Below are 23,605 nucleotides of genomic sequence, written 5' to 3'. Positions count from 1 at the left end.
GACTTTTAGCCGCGTTGCACGGGAGAATGTGAAAAGTGTTCATATGTAGTAAAAACCAGAGAAATCCGTCCGTTTTCGTCATTTGTTATCGAATCGACTTAAAGCCAGATCGTCACATTGGCCGTTCTTCTCTCTGAAACGGTTACATTTATCGTCTGAAATGCTATGTCGCGTGCTGCGGTATGCGGAAACACTAAAAGCACCATACTAGAAAACAGAAGAAGCTTCTAAGTTGAAGAAACAGCCAGTAAGATGTAGTACAATTCAAGTTTTAATTATCGAATATTCACTTTTTAGCCGGCTTTGGTGGCTTGGATATGACCTAGGACCTTAAGATTTTGCATGAAAGGAGGACTAGCAGCCGCGTTGCACGGGAGAATGTGAAAAGTGTTCATATGTAGTAAAAACCTGAGAAAACCGTCCGTTTCCGTCATTTGTTATCGAATCGACTTAAAGCCAGATCGTCACATTGGCCGCTTTTCTCTCTGAGACGGTTACATTTATCGTCTGCAAAGCTAAGTCGCGTGCTGCGGTATGCGGAGACACTAAAAGCACCATAGTAGAACACAGAAGAAGCTTCTAAGTTGAAGCAATAGCCAGTAAGAAGTAGTACAATTCAAGTTGTAGTTGTCGATTATTCACTTTTTAGCCGGCTTTGGTGGCTTGGACACCACCTAGGACCTTAAGATTTTGCATGAAAGGAGGACTTGCAGCTGCGTTGCACGGGAGAATGTGAAAAGTGTTCATATGTAGTAAAAACCTGAGAAATCCGTCCGTTTTTGTCATTTGTTATCGAATCGACTTAAAGCCAGATCGTCACGTTGGCCGCTCTTCTCTCTGAAACGGTTACATTTATCGTCTGCAAAGCTATGACGCGTGCTGCAGTATGCGGAAACACTAAAAGCACCATAGTAGAACACAGAAGAAGCTTCTAAGTTGAAGTAATAGCCAGTAAGAGGTAGTACAATTCAAGTTTTGGATGTCGATTATTCACTTTTTTGCCGGCTTTGGTGGCTTGGATATGACCTAGGACCTTAAGATTTTGCATGAAAGGAGGACTAGCAGCCGCGTTGTATGGGAGAATGTGAAAAGTGTTCATATGTAGTAAGAACCTGAGAAATCAGTCCGTTTTCGTCATTTGTTATCGAATCGACTTAAAGCCAGATCGTCACATTGGCCGAATTTCTCTCTGAGACAGTTACATTTATCGTCTGCAAAGCTATGTCGCGTGCTGCGGTATGCGGAGACACTTAAAGCACCATAGTAGAACACAGAAGAAGCTTCTAAGTTGAAGAGACAGCCAGTAAGATGTAGTACAATTCAAGTTTTAACTATCGATTATTAACTTTTTAGCCGGCTTTGGTGGCTTGGATGTGACCTAGGACCTTAAGATTTTGCATGAAAGGAGGACTAGCAGCCGCGTTGTATGGGAGAATGTGAAAAGTGTTCATATGTAGTAAAAACCTGAGAAATCAGTCCGTTTTCGTCATTTGTTATCGAATCGACTTAAAGCCAGATCGTCACATTGGCCGAATTTCTCTCTGAGACACTTACATTTATCGTCTGCAAAGCTATGTCGCGTGCTGCGGTATGCGGAGACACTTAAAGCACCATAGAAGAACACAGAAGAAGCTTCTAAGTTGAAGTAATAGCCAGTAAGAAGTAGTACAATTCAAGTTTTAGCTGTCGTTTATTCACTTTTTAGCCGGCTATGGTGGCTTGGACATGACCTAGGACCTTAAGATTTTGCATGAAAGGAGTACTTGCAGCCGCGTTGCACGGGAGAATGTGAAATGTGTTCATATGTAGTAAAAACCTGATAAATCCGTCCGTTTTCGTCATTTGTTATCGAATCGACTTAAAGCAAGATCGTCACATTGGCAGCTTTTCTCTCTGAGACGGTTACATTTATGGTCTGCAAAGCTATGTCGCGTGCTGCGGTGTGCGGAGACACTAAAAGCACCATAGTAGAACACAGAAGAAGCTTCTAAGTTGAAGTAATAGCCAGTAAGAAGTAGTACAATTCAAGTTTTAGTTGTCGATTATTCACTTTTTAGCCGGCTTTGGTGGCTTGGACATGAACTAGGACCTTCAGATTTTGCATGAAAGGAGTACTTGCAGCCGCGTTGCACGGGAGAATGTGAAATATGTTCATATGTAGTAAAAACCTGAGAAATCCGTCCTTTTTCGTCATTTGTTATCGAATCGACTTGAAGCCAGATCGTCACATTGGCCGCTTTTCTCTCTGAGACGGTTACATTTATCGTCTGCCAAGGTATGTCGCGTGCTGCGGTATGCGGAGACACTAAAAGCACCATAGTAGAACACAAAAGAAGCTTCTAAGTTGAAGTAATAGCCAGTAAGACGTAGTATAATTCAAGTTTTAGTTATCGATTATTCACTTTTTAGCCGGCTTTGGTGGCTTTTACATGACCTAGGACCTTACGATTTTGCATGAAAGGAGGTCTAGCAGCCACGTTGCATGGGAGAATGTGTAAAGTGTTCATATGAAGTAAAAACCTGAGAAATCCGTCCGTTTTCGTCATTTGTTATCGAATCGACTTGAAGCCAGATCGTCACATTGGCCGCTTTTCTCTCTGAGACGGTTACATTTATCGTCTGCAAAGCTATGTCGCGTGCTGCGGTGTGCGGAGACACTAAAAGCACCATAGTAGAACACAGAAGAAGCATCTAAGTTGAAGAAATAGCCAGTAAGAGGTAGTAGAATTAGAGTTTTAGTTGTCGATTATTCACCTTTTAGCCGACTTTGTTGGCTTCTACATGACCTAGGACCTTAAGATTTTGCATGAAAGGAGGTCTAGCAGCCGCTTTGCATAGGAGAATGTGAAGAGTGTTCATATGTACTAAAATCCTGAGAAATCCGTCCGTTTTCGTCATTTGTTATCGAATCGACTTAAAGCCAGATCGTCACATTGGCCGTTCTTCTCTCTGAAACGGTTACATTTATCGTCTGCAATGCTATGTCACGTGCTGCGGTATGCGGAAACACTAAAAGCACCATAGTAGAAAACAGAAGAAGCTTCTAAGTTGAAGAAACAGCCAGTACGATGTAGTACAATTCAAGTATTAATTATCGATTATTCACTTTTTAGCCGGCTTTGGTGGCTTGGATATGACCTAGGACCTTAAGATTTTGCATGAAAGGAGGACTAGCAGCCGCGTTGCACGGGAGAATGTGAAAAGTGTTCATAAGTAGTAAAATCCTGAGAAATCCGTCCATTTTCGTCATTTGTTATCGAATTGACTTCAAGCCAGATCGTCACATTTTCCATTCTTCTCTCTCAAACGGTTAAATTTAGCGTCTGCAAAGCTATGTCGCGTGCTGCGATATGCCGAAACACTAAAAGCACCATAGTAGAACACAGAAGGAGCTTCTAAGTTGAAGTAATAGCCAGTAAGAAGTAGTACAATTCAAGTTTTAGTTGTCGATTATTCACTATTTAGCCGCCTTGGTGGCTTGGACATGACCTAGGACCTTAAGATTTTGCATGAAAGGAGGACTAGCAGCCGCGTTGCACGGGAGAATGTGAAAAGTGTTCATATGTAGTAAAAACCTGAGAAATACGTCCGTTTTCGTCATTTGCTATCGAATCGACTTAAAGCCAGATCGTCACATTGGCCGCTTTTCTCTCGGAGACGGTTACTTTTATTGTCTGCAAAGCTATGTCGCGTACTGCGGTATGCGGAGACACTAAAAGCACCATAGTAGAACATAGAAGAAGCTTCTAAGTTGAAGTAATATTCAGTAAGAAGTAGTACAATTCAAGTTTTAGTTATCGATTATTCACTTTTTAGCCGGCTTTGGTGGCTTGGACATGACCTAGCGCCTTAAGATTTTGCATGAAAAGAGGTCTAGCAGCCGCGTTGCATGAGAGAATGTGAAAAGTGTTCATATGTAGTAAAAACCTGAGAAATCCGTCCGTTTTCGTCATTTGTTATCGAATCGACTTAAGCCAGATCGTCACATTGGCCGCTTTTCTCTCTGAGACGGTTACATTTATCGCCCGCAAAGCTGTGTCGCGTGCTGCGGTGTGTGGAGACACTAAAAGCACCATAGTAGAACACAGAAGAAGCTTCTATGTTGAAGTAATAGCCAGTAAGAAGAAGTACAATTCAAGTTTTAGTTGTCGATTATTCACTTTTTAGCCGGCTTTGGAGGCTTGGACATGTGGTGGAACCTTAAGATTTTGCATGAAAGGATGACTAGCAGCCGCGTTGCATGGGAGAATGTGAAAAGTGTTCATATGTAGTAAAAACCTGAGAAATCAGTCCGTTTTCGTCATTTGTTATCGAATCGGCTTAAAGCCAGATCGTCACATTGGCCGCCTTTCTCTCTGAGACGGTTACATTTATCGTCTGCAAAGCTATGTCGAGTGCTGCGGTATGCGGAAACACTAAAAGCACCATAGTAGAACACAGAAGAAGCTTCTAAGTTGAAGAAACAGCCAGTAAGAAGTAGTACAATTCAAGTAGTCGATTATTCACTTTATAGCCGGCTTTGGTGGCTTGGACATGACCTAGGACCTTAAGATTTTCCATGGAAGGAGGACTTGCAGCCGCGTTGCACGGGAGAATGTGAAAAGTGTTCATATGTAGTAAAAACCTGAGAAATCCGTCCGTTTTCGGCATTTGTTATCGAATCGACTTAAAGCCAGATCGTCACATTGGCCGTTCTTCTCTCTGAAACGGTTACATTTATCGTCTGCAAAGCTATGTCGTGTGCTGCGGTATGCGGAAACACTAAAAGCACCATAGTAGAACACAGAAGAGGCTTCTAAGTTGAAGAAACAGCCAGTAAGATGTAGTACAATTCAAGTTTTAATTATCGATTATTCACTTTTTAGCCGGCTTTGGTGGCTTGGATATGACCTAGGACCTTAAGATTTTGCATGAAAGGAGGACTAGCAGCCGCGTTGCACGGGAGAATGTGAAAAGTGTTCATATGTAGTAAAAACCTGAGAAATCCTTCCGTTTCCGTCATTTGTTATCGAATCGACTTAAAGCCAGATCGTCACATAGGCCGCTTTTCTCTCTGAGACGGTTACATTTATCGTCTGCAAAGCTTATTCGCGTGCTGCGGTATGCGGAGTCTCTAAAAGCACCATAGTAGAACACAGAAGAAGCTTCTAAATTGAAGCAATAGCCAGTAAGAAGTAGTACAATACAAGTTTTAGTTGTCGATTATTCACTTTTTAGCCGGCTTTGGTGGCTTGGACATTAGGTGGAACCTTAAGATTTTGCATGAAAGGAAGACTAGCAGCCGCGTTGCACGGGAGAATGTGAAAAGTGTTCATATGTAGTAAAATCCTGAGAAATCCGTCCGTTTTCGGCATTTGTTATGGAATCGACTTAAAACCAGATCGTCTCATTGGCCCCTTTTCTCTCTGAGACGGTTACATTTATCGTCTGCAAAGCTATGTCGCGTTCTGCGGTATGCGGAGACACTAAAAGCACCATAGTAGAACACAGAAGAAGCTTCTAAGTTGAAGTAATAGCCAGTAAGATGTAGTACAATTCAAGTTTTAGTTGTCGATTATTCACTTTTTAGCCGGCTTTGGTGGCTTGGACATGACCTAGGACCTTAAGATTTTGCATGAAAGGAGGACTAGCAGCCGCGTTGCATGGGAGAATGTGAAAAGTGTACATATGTTGGTAAAACCTGAGAAATCCGTCCCTTTTCGTCATTTGTTATCGAATCGACTTCAAGCCAGATCGTCACATTGGCCGCGTTTCTCTCTGAGACGGTTACATTTATCGTCTGCAAAGCTATGTCGCGTGCTACGGTATGCCAAAACACTAAAAGCACCATAGTAGAACCCAGAAGAAGCTTCTAAGTTGAAGTAATAGCCAGTAAGGAGTAGTACAATTCAAGTTTTAGTTGTCGATTATTCACTTTTTAGCCGGCTTTGGTGGCTATGACATGACCTAGGACCATAAGATTTTCCATGAAAGGAGGACTAGCAGCCGCGTTGCAGGGGAGAATGTGAAAGGTGTTCATATGTAGTAAAAACCTAAGAAATCCGTCCGTTTTCGCCATTTGTTATCGAATCGCCTTAAAGCCAGATCGTCGCATTGGCCGCTCTTCTCTCTGAAACGGTTACATTTATCGTCTACAAAGCTATGTCGCGTGCTGCGGTATGCGGAAACACTAAAAGCACCATAGCAGAACACAGAAGAAGCTTCTATGTTCAAGTAATAGTCAGTAAGAAGTAGTACAATTGAAGTTTTAATTGTCGATTATTCACTTTTTTGCCGGCTTTGGTGGCTTGGACATGACCTAGGACCTTAAGATTTTGCATGAAAGGAGGACTAGCAACCGCGTTGCACACGAGAATGTGAAAAGTGTTCATAAGTAGTAAAATCCTGAGAAATCCGTCCATTTTCGTCATTTGTTATCGAATTGACTTCAAGCCAGATCGTCACATTTTCCATTCTTCTCTCTCAAACGGTTAAATTTAGCGTCTGCAAAGCTATGTCGCGTGCTGCGATATGCCGAAACACTAAAAGCACCATAGTAGAACACAGAAGGAGCTTCTAAGTTGAAGTAATAGCCAGTAAGAAGTAGTACAATTCAAGTTTTAGTTGTCGATTATTCACTTTTTAGCCGCCTTGGTGGCTTGGACATGACCTAGGACCTTAAGATTTTGCATGAAAGGAGGACTAGCAGCCGCGTTGCACGGGAGAATGTGAAAAGTGTTCATATGTAGTAAAAACCTGAGAAATACGTCCGTTTTCGTCATTTGCTATCGAATCGACTTAAAGCCAGATCGTCACATTGGCCGCTTTTCTCTCGGAGACGGTTACATTTATTGTCTGCAAAGCTATGTCGCGTACTGCGGTATGCGGAGACACTAAAAGCACCATAGTAGAACATAGAAGAAGCTTCTAAGTTGAAGTAATATTCAGTAAGAAGTAGTACAATTCAAGTTTTAGTTATCGATTATTCACTTTTTAGCCGGCTTTGGTGGCTTGGACATGACCTAGCGCCTTAAGATTTTGCATGAAAAGAGGTCTAGCAGCCGCGTTGCATGGGAGAATGTGAAAAGTGTTCATATGTAGTAAAAACCTGAGAAATCCGTCCGTTTTCGTCATTTGTTATCGAATCGACTTAAGCCAGATCGTCACATTGGCCGCTTTTCTCTCTGAGACGGTTACATTTATCGCCCGCAAAGCTGTGTCGCGTGCTGCGGTGTGTGGAGACACTAAAAGCACCATAGTAGAACACAGAAGAAGCTTCTATGTTGAAGTAATAGCCAGTAAGAAGAAGTACAATTCAAGTTTTAGTTGTCGATTATTCACTTTTTAGCCGGCTTTGGAGGCTTGGACATGTGGTGGAACCTTAAGATTTTGCATGAAAGGATGACTAGCAGCCGCGTTGCATGGGAGAATGTGAAAAGTGTTCATATGTAGTAAAAACCTGAGAAATCAGTCCGTTTTCGTCATTTGTTATCGAATCGGCTTAAAGCCAGATCGTCACATTGGCCGCCTTTCTCTCTGAGACGGTTACATTTATCGTCTGCAAAGCTATGTCGAGTGCTGCGGTATGCGGAAACACTAAAAGCACCATAGTAGAACACAGAAGAAGCTTCTAAGTTGAAGAAACAGCCAGTAAGAAGTAGTACAATTCAAGTAGTCGATTATTCACTTTATAGCCGGCTTTGGTGGCTTGGACATGACCTAGGACCTTAAGATTTTCCATGGAAGGAGGACTTGCAGCCGCGTTGCACGGGAGAATGTGAAAAGTGTTCATATGTAGTAAAAACCTGAGAAATCCGTCCGTTTTCGGCATTTGTTATCGAATCGACTTAAAGCCAGATCGTCACATTGGCCGTTCTTCTCTCTGAAACGGTTACATTTATCGTCTGCAAAGCTATGTCGTGTGCTGCGGTATGCGGAAACACTAAAAGCACCATAGTAGAACACAGAAGAGGCTTCTAAGTTGAAGAAACAGCCAGTAAGATGTAGTACAATTCAAGTTTTAATTATCGATTATTCACTTTTTAGCCGGCTTTGGTGGCTTGGATATGACCTAGGACCTTAAGATTTTGCATGAAAGGAGGACTAGCAGCCGCGTTGCACGGGAGAATGTGAAAAGTGCTCATATGTAGTAAAAACCTGAGAAATCAGTCCGTTTTCGTCATTTGTTATCGAATCGACTTAAAGCCAGATCGTCACATTGGCCGCTCTTCTCTCTGAAACGGTTACACTTATCGTCTGCAAAGCTATGTCGCGAGCTGCGATATGCGGAAACACTAAAAGCACCATAGTACAACACAGAAGAAGCCTCTAAGTTGAAGTAATAGCCAGTAAGAAGTAGAACAATTCAAGTTTTAGTTGTCGATTATTCACTTTTTAGCCGGCTTTGGTGGCTTGGACATGACCTAGGACCTTAGGATTTTGCATTAAAGGAGGACTAGCAGCCGCGTTGGACGGTAGAATGTGAAAAGTGTTCATATGTAGTAAAAACCTGAGAAATCCGTCCGTTTTCGTCATTTGTTATCGAATCGACTTAAAGCCAGATCGTCACATTGGTCTCTTTTCTCTCTGAAACGGTTACACTTATCGTCTGGATAGTTATGTCGCGTGCTGCGGTATGCGGAGACACTAAAAGCTCCATAGTAGAACAGAGAAGAAGCTTCTAAGTTGAAGTAATAGCCAGTAAGAAGTAGTACAATTCAAGTTTTAGTTGTCGATTATTCACTTTTTAGCCAGCTTTGGTGGCTTGGACATGACCTAGTACCTTAAGATTTTCCATGAAAGGAGGACTAGCAGCCGCGTTGCAGGGGAGAATGTGAAAGGTGTTCATATGTAGTAAAAACCTAAGAAATCCGTCCGTTTTCGCCATTTGTTATCGAATCGCCTTAAAGCCAGATCGTCGCATTGGCCGCTCTTCTCTCTGAAACGGTTACATTTATCGTCTACAAAGCTATGTCGCGTGCTGCGGTATGCGGAAACACTAAAAGCACCATAGCAGAACACAGAAGAAGCTTCTATGTTCAAGTAATAGTCAGTAAGAAGTAGTACAATTGAAGTTTTAATTGTCGATTATTCACTTTTTTGCCGGCTTTGGTGGCTTGGACATGACCTAGGACCTTAAGATTTTGCATGAAAGGAGGACTAGCAACCGCGTTGCACACGAGAATGTGAAAAGTGTTCATAAGTAGTAAAATCCTGAGAAATCCGTCCATTTTCGTCATTTGTTATCGAATTGACTTCAAGCCAGATCGTCACATTTTCCATTCTTCTCTCTCAAACGGTTAAATTTAGCGTCTGCAAAGCTATGTCGCGTGCTGCGATATGCCGAAACACTAAAAGCACCATAGTAGAACACAGAAGGAGCTTCTAAGTTGAAGTAATAGCCAGTAAGAAGTAGTACAATTCAAGTTTTAGTTGTCGATTATTCACTTTTTAGCCGCCTTGGTGGCTTGGACATGACCTAGGACCTTAAGATTTTGCATGAAAGGAGGACTAGCAGCCGCGTTGCACGGGAGAATGTGAAAAGTGTTCATATGTAGTAAAAACCTGAGAAATACGTCCGTTTTCGTCATTTGCTATCGAATCGACTTAAAGCCAGATCGTCACATTGGCCGCTTTTCTCTCGGAGACGGTTACATTTATTGTCTGCAAAGCTATGTCGCGTACTGCGGTATGCGGAGACACTAAAAGCACCATAGTAGAACATAGAAGAAGCTTCTAAGTTGAAGTAATATTCAGTAAGAAGTAGTACAATTCAAGTTTTAGTTATCGATTATTCACTTTTTAGCCGGCTTTGGTGGCTTGGACATGACCTAGCGCCTTAAGATTTTGCATGAAAAGAGGTCTAGCAGCCGCGTTGCATGGGAGAATGTGAAAAGTGTTCATATGTAGTAAAAACCTGAGAAATCCGTCCGTTTTCGTCATTTGTTATCGAATCGACTTAAGCCAGATCGTCACATTGGCCGCTTTTCTCTCTGAGACGGTTACATTTATCGCCCGCAAAGCTGAGTCGCGTGCTGCGGTGTGTGGAGACACTAAAAGCACCATAGTAGAACACAGAAGAAGCTTCTATGTTGAAGTAATAGCCAGTAAGAAGAAGTACAATTCAAGTTTTAGTTGTCGATTATTCACTTTTTAGCCGGCTTTGGAGGCTTGGACATGTGGTGGAACCTTAAGATTTTGCATGAAAGGATGACTAGCAGCCGCGTTGCATGGGAGAATGTGAAAAGTGTTCATATGTAGTAAAAACCTGAGAAATCAGTCCGTTTTCGTCATTTGTTATCGAATCGGCTTAAAGCCAGATCGTCACATTGGCCGCCTTTCTCTCTGAGACGGTTACATTTATCGTCTGCAAAGCTATGTCGAGTGCTGCGGTATGCGGAAACACTAAAAGCACCATAGTAGAACACAGAAGAAGCTTCTAAGTTGAAGAAACAGCCAGTAAGAAGTAGTACAATTCAAGTAGTCGATTATTCACTTTATAGCCGGCTTTGGTGGCTTGGACATGACCTAGGACCTTAAGATTTTCCATGGAAGGAGGACTTGCAGCCGCGTTGCACGGGAGAATGTGAAAAGTGTTCATATGTAGTAAAAACCTGAGAAATCCGTCCGTTTTCGGCATTTGTTATCGAATCGACTTAAAGCCAGATCGTCACATTGGCCGTTCTTCTCTCTGAAACGGTTACATTTATCGTCTGCAAAGCTATGTCGTGTGCTGCGGTATGCGGAAACACTAAAAGCACCATAGTAGAACACAGAAGAGGCTTCTAAGTTGAAGAAACAGCCAGTAAGATGTAGTACAATTCAAGTTTTAATTATCGATTATTCACTTTTTAGCCGGCTTTGGTGGCTTGGATATGACCTAGGACCTTAAGATTTTGCATGAAAGGAGGACTAGCAGCCGCGTTGCACGGGAGAATGTGAAAAGTGTTCATATGTAGTAAAAACCTGAGAAATCCTTCCGTTTCCGTCATTTGTTATCGAATCGACTTAAAGCCAGATCGTCACATAGGCCGCTTTTCTCTCTGAGACGGTTACATTTATCGTCTGCAAAGCTTATTCGCGTGCTGCGGTATGCGGAGTCTCTAAAAGCACCATAGTAGAACACAGAAGAAGCTTCTAAATTGAAGCAATAGCCAGTAAGAAGTAGTACAATACAAGTTTTAGTTGTCGATTATTCACTTTTTAGCCGGCTTTGGTGGCTTGGACATTAGGTGGAACCTTAAGATTTTGCATGAAAGGAAGACTAGCAGCCGCGTTGCACGGGAGAATGTGAAAAGTGTTCATATGTAGTAAAATCCTGAGAAATCCGTCCGTTTTCGGCATTTGTTATGGAATCGACTTAAAACCAGATCGTCTCATTGGCCCCTTTTCTCTCTGAGACGGTTACATTTATCGTCTGCAAAGCTATGTCGCGTTCTGCGGTATGCGGAGACACTAAAAGCACCATAGTAGAACACAGAAGAAGCTTCTAAGTTGAAGTAATAGCCAGTAAGATGTAGTACAATTCAAGTTTTAGTTGTCGATTATTCACTTTTTAGCCGGCTTTGGTGGCTTGGACATGACCTAGGACCTTAAGATTTTGCATGAAAGGAGGACTAGCAGCCGCGTTGCATGGGAGAATGTGAAAAGTGTACATATGTTGGTAAAACCTGAGAAATCCGTCCCTTTTCGTCATTTGTTATCGAATCGACTTCAAGCCAGATCGTCACATTGGCCGCGTTTCTCTCTGAGACGGTTACATTTATCGTCTGCAAAGCTATGTCGCGTGCTACGGTATGCCAAAACACTAAAAGCACCATAGTAGAACCCAGAAGAAGCTTCTAAGTTGAAGTAATAGCCAGTAAGGAGTAGTACAATTCAAGTTTTAGTTGTCGATTATTCACTTTTTAGCCGGCTTTGGTGGCTATGACATGACCTAGGACCATAAGATTTTCCATGAAAGGAGGACTAGCAGCCGCGTTGCAGGGGAGAATGTGAAAGGTGTTCATATGTAGTAAAAACCTAAGAAATCCGTCCGTTTTCGCCATTTGTTATCGAATCGCCTTAAAGCCAGATCGTCGCATTGGCCGCTCTTCTCTCTGAAACGGTTACATTTATCGTCTACAAAGCTATGTCGCGTGCTGCGGTATGCGGAAACACTAAAAGCACCATAGCAGAACACAGAAGAAGCTTCTATGTTCAAGTAATAGTCAGTAAGAAGTAGTACAATTGAAGTTTTAATTGTCGATTATTCACTTTTTTGCCGGCTTTGGTGGCTTGGACATGACCTAGGACCTTAAGATTTTGCATGAAAGGAGGACTAGCAACCGCGTTGCACACGAGAATGTGAAAAGTGTTCATAAGTAGTAAAATCCTGAGAAATCCGTCCATTTTCGTCATTTGTTATCGAATTGACTTCAAGCCAGATCGTCACATTTTCCATTCTTCTCTCTCAAACGGTTAAATTTAGCGTCTGCAAAGCTATGTCGCGTGCTGCGATATGCCGAAACACTAAAAGCACCATAGTAGAACACAGAAGGAGCTTCTAAGTTGAAGTAATAGCCAGTAAGAAGTAGTACAATTCAAGTTTTAGTTGTCGATTATTCACTTTTTAGCCGCCTTGGTGGCTTGGACATGACCTAGGACCTTAAGATTTTGCATGAAAGGAGGACTAGCAGCCGCGTTGCACGGGAGAATGTGAAAAGTGTTCATATGTAGTAAAAACCTGAGAAATACGTCCGTTTTCGTCATTTGCTATCGAATCGACTTAAAGCCAGATCGTCACATTGGCCGCTTTTCTCTCGGAGACGGTTACATTTATTGTCTGCAAAGCTATGTCGCGTACTGCGGTATGCGGAGACACTAAAAGCACCATAGTAGAACATAGAAGAAGCTTCTAAGTTGCAGTAATATTCAGTAAGAAGTAGTACAATTCAAGTTTTAGTTATCGATTATTCACTTTTTAGCCGGCTTTGGTGGCTTGGACATGACCTAGCGCCTTAAGATTTTGCATGAAAAGAGGTCTAGCAGCCGCGTTGCATGGGAGAATGTGAAAAGTGTTCATATGTAGTAAAAACCTGAGAAATCCGTCCGTTTTCGTCATTTGTTATCGAATCGACTTAAGCCAGATCGTCACATTGGCCGCTTTTCTCACTGAGACGGTTACATTTATCGCCCGCAAAGCTGTGTCGCGTGCTGCGGTGTGTGGAGACACTAAAAGCACCATAGTAGAACACAGAAGAAGCTTCTATGTTGAAGTAATAGCCAGTAAGAAGAAGTACAATTCAAGTTTTAGTTGTCGATTATTCACTTTTTAGCCGGCTTTGGAGGCTTGGACATGTGGTGGAACCTTAAGATTTTGCATGAAAGGATGACTAGCAGCCCCGTTGCATGGGAGAATGTGAAAAGTGTTCATATGTAGTAAAAACCTGAGAAATCAGTCCGTTTTCGTCATTTGTTATCGAATCGGCTTAAAGCCAGATCGTCACATTGGCCGCCTTTCTCTCTGAGACGGTTACATTTATCGTCTGCAAAGCTATGTCGAGTGCTGCGGTATGCGGAAACACTAAAAGCACCATAGTAGAACACAGAAGAAGCTTCTAAGTTGAAGAAACAGCCAGTAAGAAGTAGTACAATTCAAGTAGTCGATTATTCACTTTATAGCCGGCTTTGGTGGCTTGGACATGAACTAGGACCTTAAGATTTTCCATGGAAGGAGGACTTGCAGCCGCGTTGCACGGGAGAATGTGAAAAGTGTTCATATGTAGTAAAAACCTGAGAAATCCGTCCGTTTTCGGCATTTGTTATCGAATCGACTTAAAGCCAGATCGTCACATTGGCCGTTCTTCTCTCTGAAACGGTTACATTTATCGTCTGCAAAGCTATGTCGTGTGCTGCGGTATGCGGAAACACTAAAAGCACCATAGTAGAACACAGAAGAGGCTTCTAAGTTGAAGAAACAGCCAGTAAGATGTAGTACAATTCAAGTTTTAATTATCGATTATTCACTTTTTAGCCGGCTTTGGTGGCTTGGATATGACCTAGGACCTTAAGATTTTGCATGAAAGGAGGACTAGCAGCCGCGTTGCACGGGAGAATGTGAAAAGTGCTCATATGTAGTAAAAACCTGAGAAATCAGTCCGTTTTCGTCATTTGTTATCGAATCGACTTAAAGCCAGATCGTCACATTGGCCGCTCTTCTCTCTGAAACGGTTACACTTATCGTCTGCAAAGCTATGTCGCGAGCTGCGATATGCGGAAACACTAAAAGCACCATAGTACAACACAGAAGAAGCCTCTAAGTTGAAGTAATAGCCAGTAAGAAGTAGAACAATTCAAGTTTTAGTTGTCGATTATTCACTTTTTAGCCGGCTTTGGTGGCTTGGACATGACCTAGGACCTTAGGATTTTGCATTAAAGGAGGACTAGCAGCCGCGTTGGACGGTAGAATGTGAAAAGTGTTCATATGTAGTAAAAACCTGAGAAATCCGTCCGTTTTCGTCATTTGTTATCGAATCGACTTAAAGCCAGATCGTCACATTGGTCTCTTTTCTCTCTGAAACGGTTACACTTATCGTCTGGATAGTTATGTCGCGTGCTGCGGTATGCGGAGACACTAAAAGCTCCATAGTAGAACAGAGAAGAAGCTTCTAAGTTGAAGTAATAGCCAGTAAGAAGTAGTACAATTCAAGTTTTAGTTGTCGATTATTCACTTTTTAGCCAGCTTTGGTGGCTTGGACATGACCTAGTACCTTAAGATTTTCCATGAAAGGAGGACTAGCAGCCGCGTTGCACGGGAGAATGTGAAAGGTGTTCATATGTAGTAAAAACCTAAGAAATCCGTCCGTTTTCGCCATTTGTTATCGAATCGCCTTAAAGCCAGATCGTCGCATTGGCCGCTCTTCTCTCTGAAACGGTTACATTTATCGTCTACAAAGCTATGTCGCGTGCTGCGGTATGCGGAAACACTAAAAGCACCATAGCAGAACACAGAAGAAGCTTCTATGTTCAAGTAATAGTCAGTAAGAAGTAGTACAATTGAAGTTTTAATTGTCGATTATTCACTTTTTTGCCGGCTTTGGTGGCTTGGACATGACCTAGGACCTTAAGATTTTGCATGAAAGGAGGACTAGCAACCGCGTTGCACACGAGAATGTGAAAAGTGTTCATAAGTAGTAAAATCCTGAGAAATCCGTCCATTTTCGTCATTTGTTATCGAATTGACTTCAAGCCAGATCGTCACATTTTCCATTCTTCTCTCTCAAACGGTTAAATTTAGCGTCTGCAAAGCTATGTCGCGTGCTGCGATATGCCGAAACACTAAAAGCACCATAGTAGAACACAGAAGGAGCTTCTAAGTTGAAGTAATAGCCAGTAAGAAGTAGTACAATTCAAGTTTTAGTTGTCGATTATTCACTTTTTAGCCGCCTTGGTGGCTTGGACATGACCTAGGACCTTAAGATTTTGCATGAAAGGAGGACTAGCAGCCGCGTTGCACGGGAGAATGTGAAAAGTGTTCATATGTAGTAAAAACCTGAGAAATACGTCCGTTTTCGTCATTTGCTATCGAATCGACTTAAAGCCAGATCGTCACATTGGCCGCTTTTCTCTCGGAGACGGTTACATTTATTGTCTGCAAAGCTATGTCGCGTACTGCGGTATGCGGAGACACTAAGAGCACCATAGTAGAACATAGAAGAAGCTTCTAAGTTGAAGTAATATTCAGTAAGAAGTAGTACAATTCAAGTTTTAGTTATCGATTATTCACTTTTTAGCCGGCTTTGGTGGCTTGGACATGACCTAGCGCCTTAAGATTTTGCATGAAAAGAGGTCTAGCAGCCGCGTTGCATGGGAGAATGTGAAAAGTGTTCATATGTAGTAAAAACCTGAGAAATCCGTCCGTTTTCGTCATTTGTTATCGAATCGACTTAAGCCAGATCGTCACATTGGCCGCTTTTCTCTCTGAGACGGTTACATTTATCGCCCGCAAAGCTGTGTCGCGTGCTGCGGTGTGTGGAGACACTAAAAGCACCATAGTAGAACACAGAAGAAGCTTCTATGTTGAAGTAATAGCCAGTAAGAAGAAGTACAATTCAAGTTTTAGTTGTCGATTATTCACTTTTTAGCCGGCTTTGGAGGCTTGGACATGTGGTGGAACCTTAAGATTTTGCATGAAAGGATGACTAGCAGCCGCGTTGCATGGGAGAATGTGAAAAGTGTTCATATGTAGTAAAAACCTGAGAAATCAGTCCGTTTTCGTCATTTGTTATCGAATCGGCTTAAAGCCAGATCGTCACATTGGCCGCCTTTCTCTCTGAGACGGTTACATTTATCGTCTGCAAAGCTATGTCGAGTGCTGCGGTATGCGGAAACACTAAAAGCACCATAGTAGAACACAGAAGAAGCTTCTAAGTTGAAGAAACAGCCAGTAAGAAGTAGTACAATTCAAGTAGTCGATTATTCACTTTATAGCCGGCTTTGGTGGCTTGGACATGACCTAGGACCTTAAGATTTTCCATGGAAGGAGGACTTGCAGCCGCGTTGCACGGGAGAATGTGAAAAGTGTTCATATGTAGTAAAAACCTGAGAAATCCGTCCGTTTTCGGCATTTGTTATCGAATCGACTTAAAGCCAGATCGTCACATTGGCCGTTCTTCTCTCTGAAACGGTTACATTTATCGTCTGCAAAGCTATGTCGTGTGCTGCGGTATGCGGAAACACTAAAAGCACCATAGTAGAACACAGAAGAGGCTTCTAAGTTGAAGAAACAGCCAGTAAGATGTAGTACAATTCAAGTTTTAATTATCGATTATTCACTTTTTAGCCGGCTTTGGTGGCTTGGATATGACCTAGGACCTTAAGATTTTGCATGAAAGGAGGACTAGCAGCCGCGTTGCACGGGAGAATGTGAAAAGTGTTCATATGTAGTAAAAACCTGAGAAATCCTTCCGTTTCCGTCATTTGTTATCGAATCGACTTAAAGCCAGATCGTCACATAGGCCGCTTTTCTCTCTGAGACGGTTACATTTATCGTCTGCAAAGCTTATTCGCGTGCTGCGGTATGCGGAGTCTCTAAAAGCACCATAGTAGAACACAGAAGAAGCTTCTAAATTGAAGCAATAGCCAGTAAGAAGTAGTACAATACAAGTTTTAGTTGTCGATTATTCACTTTTTAGCCGGCTTTGGTGGCTTGGACATTAGGTGGAACCTTAAGATTTTGCATGAAAGGAAGACTAGCAGCCGCGTTGCACGGGAGAATGTGAAAAGTGTTCATATGTAGTAAAAACCTGAGAAATCCGTCCGTTTTCGTAATTTGTTATCGAATCGACTTAAAGCCAGATCGTCACATTGGCCGCTCTACTCTCTGAAACGGTTACATTTATCGTCTGCAAAGCTATGTCGCGTGCTGCTGTATGCGGAAACACAAAAAGCACCATAGTAGAACACAGAAGAAGCTTCTAAGTTGAAGTAATAGCCAGTAAGAAGTAGTACAATTCAAGTTTTTGTTGTCGATTATTCACTTTTTAGCCGGCTTTGGTGGCTTGGACATGACCTAGGACCATACGATTTTGCATGAAAGGAGGACTAGCAGCCGCGTTGCACGGGAGAATGTGAAATGTGTTCATATGTAATAAAAACCTGAGAAATCCGTCCGTTTGCGTCATTTGTTATCGAATCGACTTAAAGCCATATCGTCAGATTGGCCGCTTTTCTCTCTGAGACGGTTACATTTATCGTCTGCAAAGCTATGCCGCGTGCTGCGGTATGCGGAAACACTAAAAGCACCATAGTAGAACACAGAAGAAGCTTCTAAGTTGAAGAAACAGAAAGTAAGAAGTAGTACAATTCAAGTTTTAGTTGTCGATTATTCACTTTATAGCCGGCTTTGGTGGCTTGGAGATGACCTAGGACCTTAAGATTTTGCATGAAAGGAGGACTTTTAGCCGCGTTGCACGGGAGAATGTGAAAAGTGTTCATATGTAGTAAAAACCAGAGAAATCCGTCCGTTTTCGTCATTTGTTATCGAATCGACTTAAAGCCAGATCGTCACATTGGCCGTTCTTCTCTCTGAAACGGTTACATTTATCGTCTGAAATGCTATGTCGCGTGCTGCGGTATGCGGAAACACTAAAAGCACCATACTAGAAAACAGAAGAAGCTTCTAAGTTGAAGAAACAGCCAGTAAGATGTAGTACAATTCAAGTTTTAATTATCGAATATTCACTTTTTAGCCGGCTTTGGTGGCTTGGATATGACCTAGGACCTTAAGATTTTGCATGAAAGGAGGACTAGCAGCCGCGTTGCACGGGAGAATGTGAAAAGTGTTCATATGTAGTAAAAACCTGAGAAAACCGTCCGTTTCCGTCATTTGTTATCGAATCGACTTAAAGCCAGATCGTCACATTGGCCGCTTTTCTCTCTGAGACGGTTACATTTATCGTCTGCAAAGCTAAGTCGCGTGCTGCGGTATGCGGAGACACTAAAAGCACCATAGTAGAACACAGAAGAAGCTTCTAAGTTGAAGCAATAGCCAGTAAGAAGTAGTACAATTCAAGTTGTAGTTGTCGATTATTCACTTTTTAGCCGGCTTTGGTGGCTTGGACACCACCTAGGACCTTAAGATTTTGCATGAAAGGAGGACTTGCAGCTGCGTTGCACGGGAGAATGTGAAAAGTGTTCATATGTAGTAAAAACCTGAGAAATCCGTCCGTTTTTGTCATTTGTTATCGAATCGACTTAAAGCCAGATCGTCACGTTGGCCGCTCTTCTCTCTGAAACGGTTACATTTATCGTCTGCAAAGCTATGACGCGTGCTGCAGTATGCGGAAACACTAAAAGCACCATAGTAGAACACAGAAGAAGCTTCTAAGTTGAAGTAATAGCCAGTAAGAGGTAGTACAATTCAAGTTTTGGATGTCGATTATTCACTTTTTTGCCGGCTTTGGTGGCTTGGATATGACCTAGGACCTTAAGATTTTGCATGAAAGGAGGACTAGCAGCCGCGTTGTATGGGAGAATGTGAAAAGTGTTCATATGTAGTAAGAACCTGAGAAATCAGTCCGTTTTCGTCATTTGTTATCGAATCGACTTAAAGCCAGATCGTCACATTGGCCGAATTTCTCTCTGAGACAGTTACATTTATCGTCTGCAAAGCTATGTCGCGTGCTGCGGTATGCGGAGACACTTAAAGCACCATAGTAGAACACAGAAGAAGCTTCTAAGTTGAAGAGACAGCCAGTAAGATGTAGTACAATTCAAGTTTTAACTATCGATTATTAACTTTTTAGCCGGCTTTGGTGGCTTGGATGTGACCTAGGACCTTAAGATTTTGCATGAAAGGAGGACTAGCAGCCGCGTTGTATGGGAGAATGTGAAAAGTGTTCATATGTAGTAAAAACCTGAGAAATCAGTCCGTTTTCGTCATTTGTTATCGAATCGACTTAAAGCCAGATCGTCACATTGGCCGAATTTCTCTCTGAGACAGTTACATTTATCGTCTGCAAAGCTATGTCGCGTGCTGCGGTATGCGGAGACACTTAAAGCACCATAGAAGAACACAGAAGAAGCTTCTAAGTTGAAGTAATAGCCAGTAAGAAGTAGTACAATTCAAGTTTTAGCTGTCGTTTATTCACTTTTTAGCCGGCTATGGTGGCTTGGACATGACCTAGGACCTTAAGATTTTGCATGAAAGGAGTACTTGCAGCCGCGTTGCACGGGAGAATGTGAAATGTGTTCATATGTAGTAAAAACCTGATAAATCCGTCCGTTTTCGTCATTTGTTATCGAATCGACTTAAAGCAAGATCGTCACATTGGCAGCTTTTCTCTCTGAGACGGTTACATTTATGGTCTGCAAAGCTATGTCGCGTGCTGCGGTGTGCGGAGACACTAAAAGCACCATAGTAGAACACAGAAGAAGCTTCTAAGTTGAAGTAATAGCCAGTAAGAAGTAGTACAATTCAAGTTTTAGTTGTCGATTATTCACTTTTTAGCCGGCTTTGGTGGCTTGGACATGAACTAGGACCTTCAGATTTTGCATGAAAGGAGTACTTGCAGCCGCGTTGCACGGGAGAATGTGAAATATGTTCATATGTAGTAAAAACCTGAGAAATCCGTCCTTTTTCGTCATTTGTTATCGAATCGACTTGAAGCCAGATCGTCACATTGGCCGCTTTTCTCTCTGAGACGGTTACATTTATCGTCTGCCAAGGTATGTCGCGTGCTGCGGTATGCGGAGACACTAAAAGCACCATAGTAGAACACAAAAGAAGCTTCTAAGTTGAAGTAATAGCCAGTAAGACGTAGTATAATTCAAGTTTTAGTTATCGATTATTCACTTTTTAGCCGGCTTTGGTGGCTTTTACATGACCTAGGACCTTACGATTTTGCATGAAAGGAGGTCTAGCAGCCACGTTGCATGGGAGAATGTGTAAAGTGTTCATATGAAGTAAAAACCTGAGAAATCCGTCCGTTTTCGTCATTTGTTATCGAATCGACTTGAAGCCAGATCGTCACATTGGCCGCTTTTCTCTCTGAGACGGTTACATTTATCGTCTGCAAAGCTATGTCGCGTGCTGCGGTGTGCGGAGACACTAAAAGCACCATAGTAGAACACAGAAGAAGCATCTAAGTTGAAGAAATAGCCAGTAAGAGGTAGTAGAATTAGAGTTTTAGTTGTCGATTATTCACCTTTTAGCCGACTTTGTTGGCTTCTACATGACCTAGGACCTTAAGATTTTGCATGAAAGGAGGTCTAGCAGCCGCTTTGCATAGGAGAATGTGAAGAGTGTTCATATGTACTAAAATCCTGAGAAATCCGTCCGTTTTCGTCATTTGTTATCGAATCGACTTAAAGCCAGATCGTCACATTGGCCGTTCTTCTCTCTGAAACGGTTACATTTATCGTCTGCAATGCTATGTCACGTGCTGCGGTATGCGGAAACACTAAAAGCACCATAGTAGAAAACAGAAGAAGCTTCTAAGTTGAAGAAACAGCCAGTACGATGTAGTACAATTCAAGTATTAATTATCGATTATTCACTTTTTAGCCGGCTTTGGTGGCTTGGATATGACCTAGGACCTTAAGATTTTGCATGAAAGGAGGACTAGCAGCCGCGTTGCACGGGAGAATGTGAAAAGTGTTCATATGTAGTAAAAACCTGAGAAAACCGTCCGTTTCCGTCATTTGTTATCGAATCGACTTAAAGCCAGATCGTCACATTGGCCGCTTTTCTCTCTGAGACGGTTACATTTATCGTCTGCAAAGCTAAGCCGCGTGCTGCGGTATGCGGAGACACTAAAAGCACCATAGTAGAACACAGAAGAAGCTTCTAAGTTGAAGCAATAGCCAGTAAGAAGTAGTACAATTCAAGTTGTAGTTGTCGATTATTCACTTTTTAGCCGGCTTTGGTGGCTTGGACACCACCTAGGACCTTAAGATTTTGCATGAAAGGAGGACTTGCAGCTGCGTTGCACGGGAGAATGTGAAAAGTGTTCATATGTAGTAAAAACCTGAGAAATCCGTCCGTTTTTGTCATTTGTTATCGAATCGACTTAAAGCCAGATCGTCACGTTGGCCGCTCTTCTCTCTGAAACGGTTACATTTATGGTCTGCAAAGCTATGACGCGTGCTGCAGTATGCGGAAACACTAAAAGCACCATAGTAGAACACAGAAGAAGCTTCTAAGTTGAAGTAATAGCCAGTAAGAGGTAGTACAATTCAAGTTTTGGATGTCGATTATTCACTTTTTTGCCGGCTTTGGTGGCTATGACATGACCTAGGACCATAAGATTTTGCATGAAAGGAGGACTAGCAGCCGCGTTGTATGGGAGAATGTGAAAAGTGTTCATATGTAGTAAAAACCTGAGAAATCCGTCCGTTTTCGTCATTTGTTATCGAATCGACTTAAAGCCAGATCGTCACATTGGCAGCCTTTCTCTCTGAGACGGTTACATTTATCGTCTGCAAAGCTATGTCGCGTGCTGCGCTATGCGGAAACACTAAAAGCACCATAGTAGAACACAGATGAAGCTTCTAAGTTGAAGAGACAGCCAGTAAGATGTAGTACAATTCAAGTTTTAACTATCGATTATTCACTTTTTAGCCGGCTTTGGTGGCTTGGATATGACCTAGGACCTTAAGATTTTGCATGAAAGGAGGACTAGCAGCCGCGTTGTATGGGAGAATGTGAAAAGTGTTCATATGTAGTAAAAACCTGAGAAATCAGTCCGTTTTCGTCATTTGTTATCGAATCGACTTAAAGCCAGATCGTCACATTGGCCGAATTTCTCTCTGAGACAGTTACATTTATCGTCTGCAAAGCTATGTCGCGTGCTGCGGTATGCGGAGACACTTAAAGCACCATAGAAGAACACAGAAGAAGCTTCTAAGTTGAAGTAATAGCCAGTAAGAAGTAGTACAATTCAAGTTTTAGCTGTCGTTTATTCACTTTTTAGCCGGCTATGGTGGCTTGGACATGACCTAGGACCTTAAGATTTTGCATGAAAGGAGTACTTGCAGCCGCGTTGCACGGGAGAATGTGAAATGTGTTCATATGTAGTAAAAACCTGATAAATCCGTCCCTTTTCGTCATTTGTTATCGAATCGACTTAAAGCTAGATCGTCACATTGGTCGCCCTTCTCTCTGAAACGGTTACATTTATCGTCTACAAAGCTATGTCGCGTGCTGCGGTATGCGGAAACACTAAAGGCACCATAGTAGAACACAGAAGAAGCTTCTATGTTGAAGTAATAGCCAGTAAGACGCTGTACAATTGAAGTTTTAGTTGTCGATTATTCACTCTTTAGCCGGCTTTGGTGGCTTGGACATGACCAAGGACCTTAAGATTTTGCATGAAAGGAGGACTAGCAGCCGCGTTCCATGGGATACTGTGAAAAGTGTTCATATGTAGTAAAAACCTTAAAAATCCGTCCGTTTTCGTCATTTGTTATCGAATCGACTTGAAGCCAGATCGTCACATTGTCCGCTTTTCTCTCTGAGACGGTTACATTTATCGTCTGCTAAGCTATGTCGCGTGCTGCGGTGTGCGGAGACACTAAAAGCACCATAGTAGAACACAGAAGAAGCTTCTAAGTTGAAGTAATATCCAGTAAGAAGTAATACAATACAAGTTTTAGTTGTCGTTTATTCACATTTTGCCGGCTTTTGTCGCTTGGACATGACCTAGGACCTTAAGATTTTGCATAAAAGGAGGACTAGCAGACGCGTTGCACGGGAGAATGTGAAAAGTGTTCACATGTAGTAAAAACCTGAGAAATCCGACCGTTTTCGCCATTTGTTATCGAATCGTCTTAATGCCAGATCGTCACATTGGAGGCTCTTCTCTCTGAAACGGTTACATTTATCGTCTGCAAAGCTATGTCGCGTGCTGCGATATGCCGAAACACTAAAAGCACCATAGTAGAACACAGAAGAAGCTTCTAAGTTGAAGTAATAGCCAGTAAGAAGTAGTACAATTCAAGTTTTAATTGTCGATTATTCACTTTTTAGCCGGCTTTGGTGGCTTGGACATGAGGTTGAACCTTAAGATTTTGCATGAAAGGACGACTAGCAGCCGCGTTGCACATGAGAATGTGAAAAGTGTTCATATGTACTAAAACCCTGAGA

Source organism: Schistocerca gregaria, unplaced genomic scaffold (genome assembly GCF_023897955.1).
Source record: "Schistocerca gregaria isolate iqSchGreg1 unplaced genomic scaffold, iqSchGreg1.2 ptg000256l, whole genome shotgun sequence".
Lineage (NCBI taxonomy): Eukaryota > Metazoa > Arthropoda > Insecta > Orthoptera > Acrididae > Schistocerca > Schistocerca gregaria.
Note: the sequence above shows the minus strand (reverse complement) of the source record.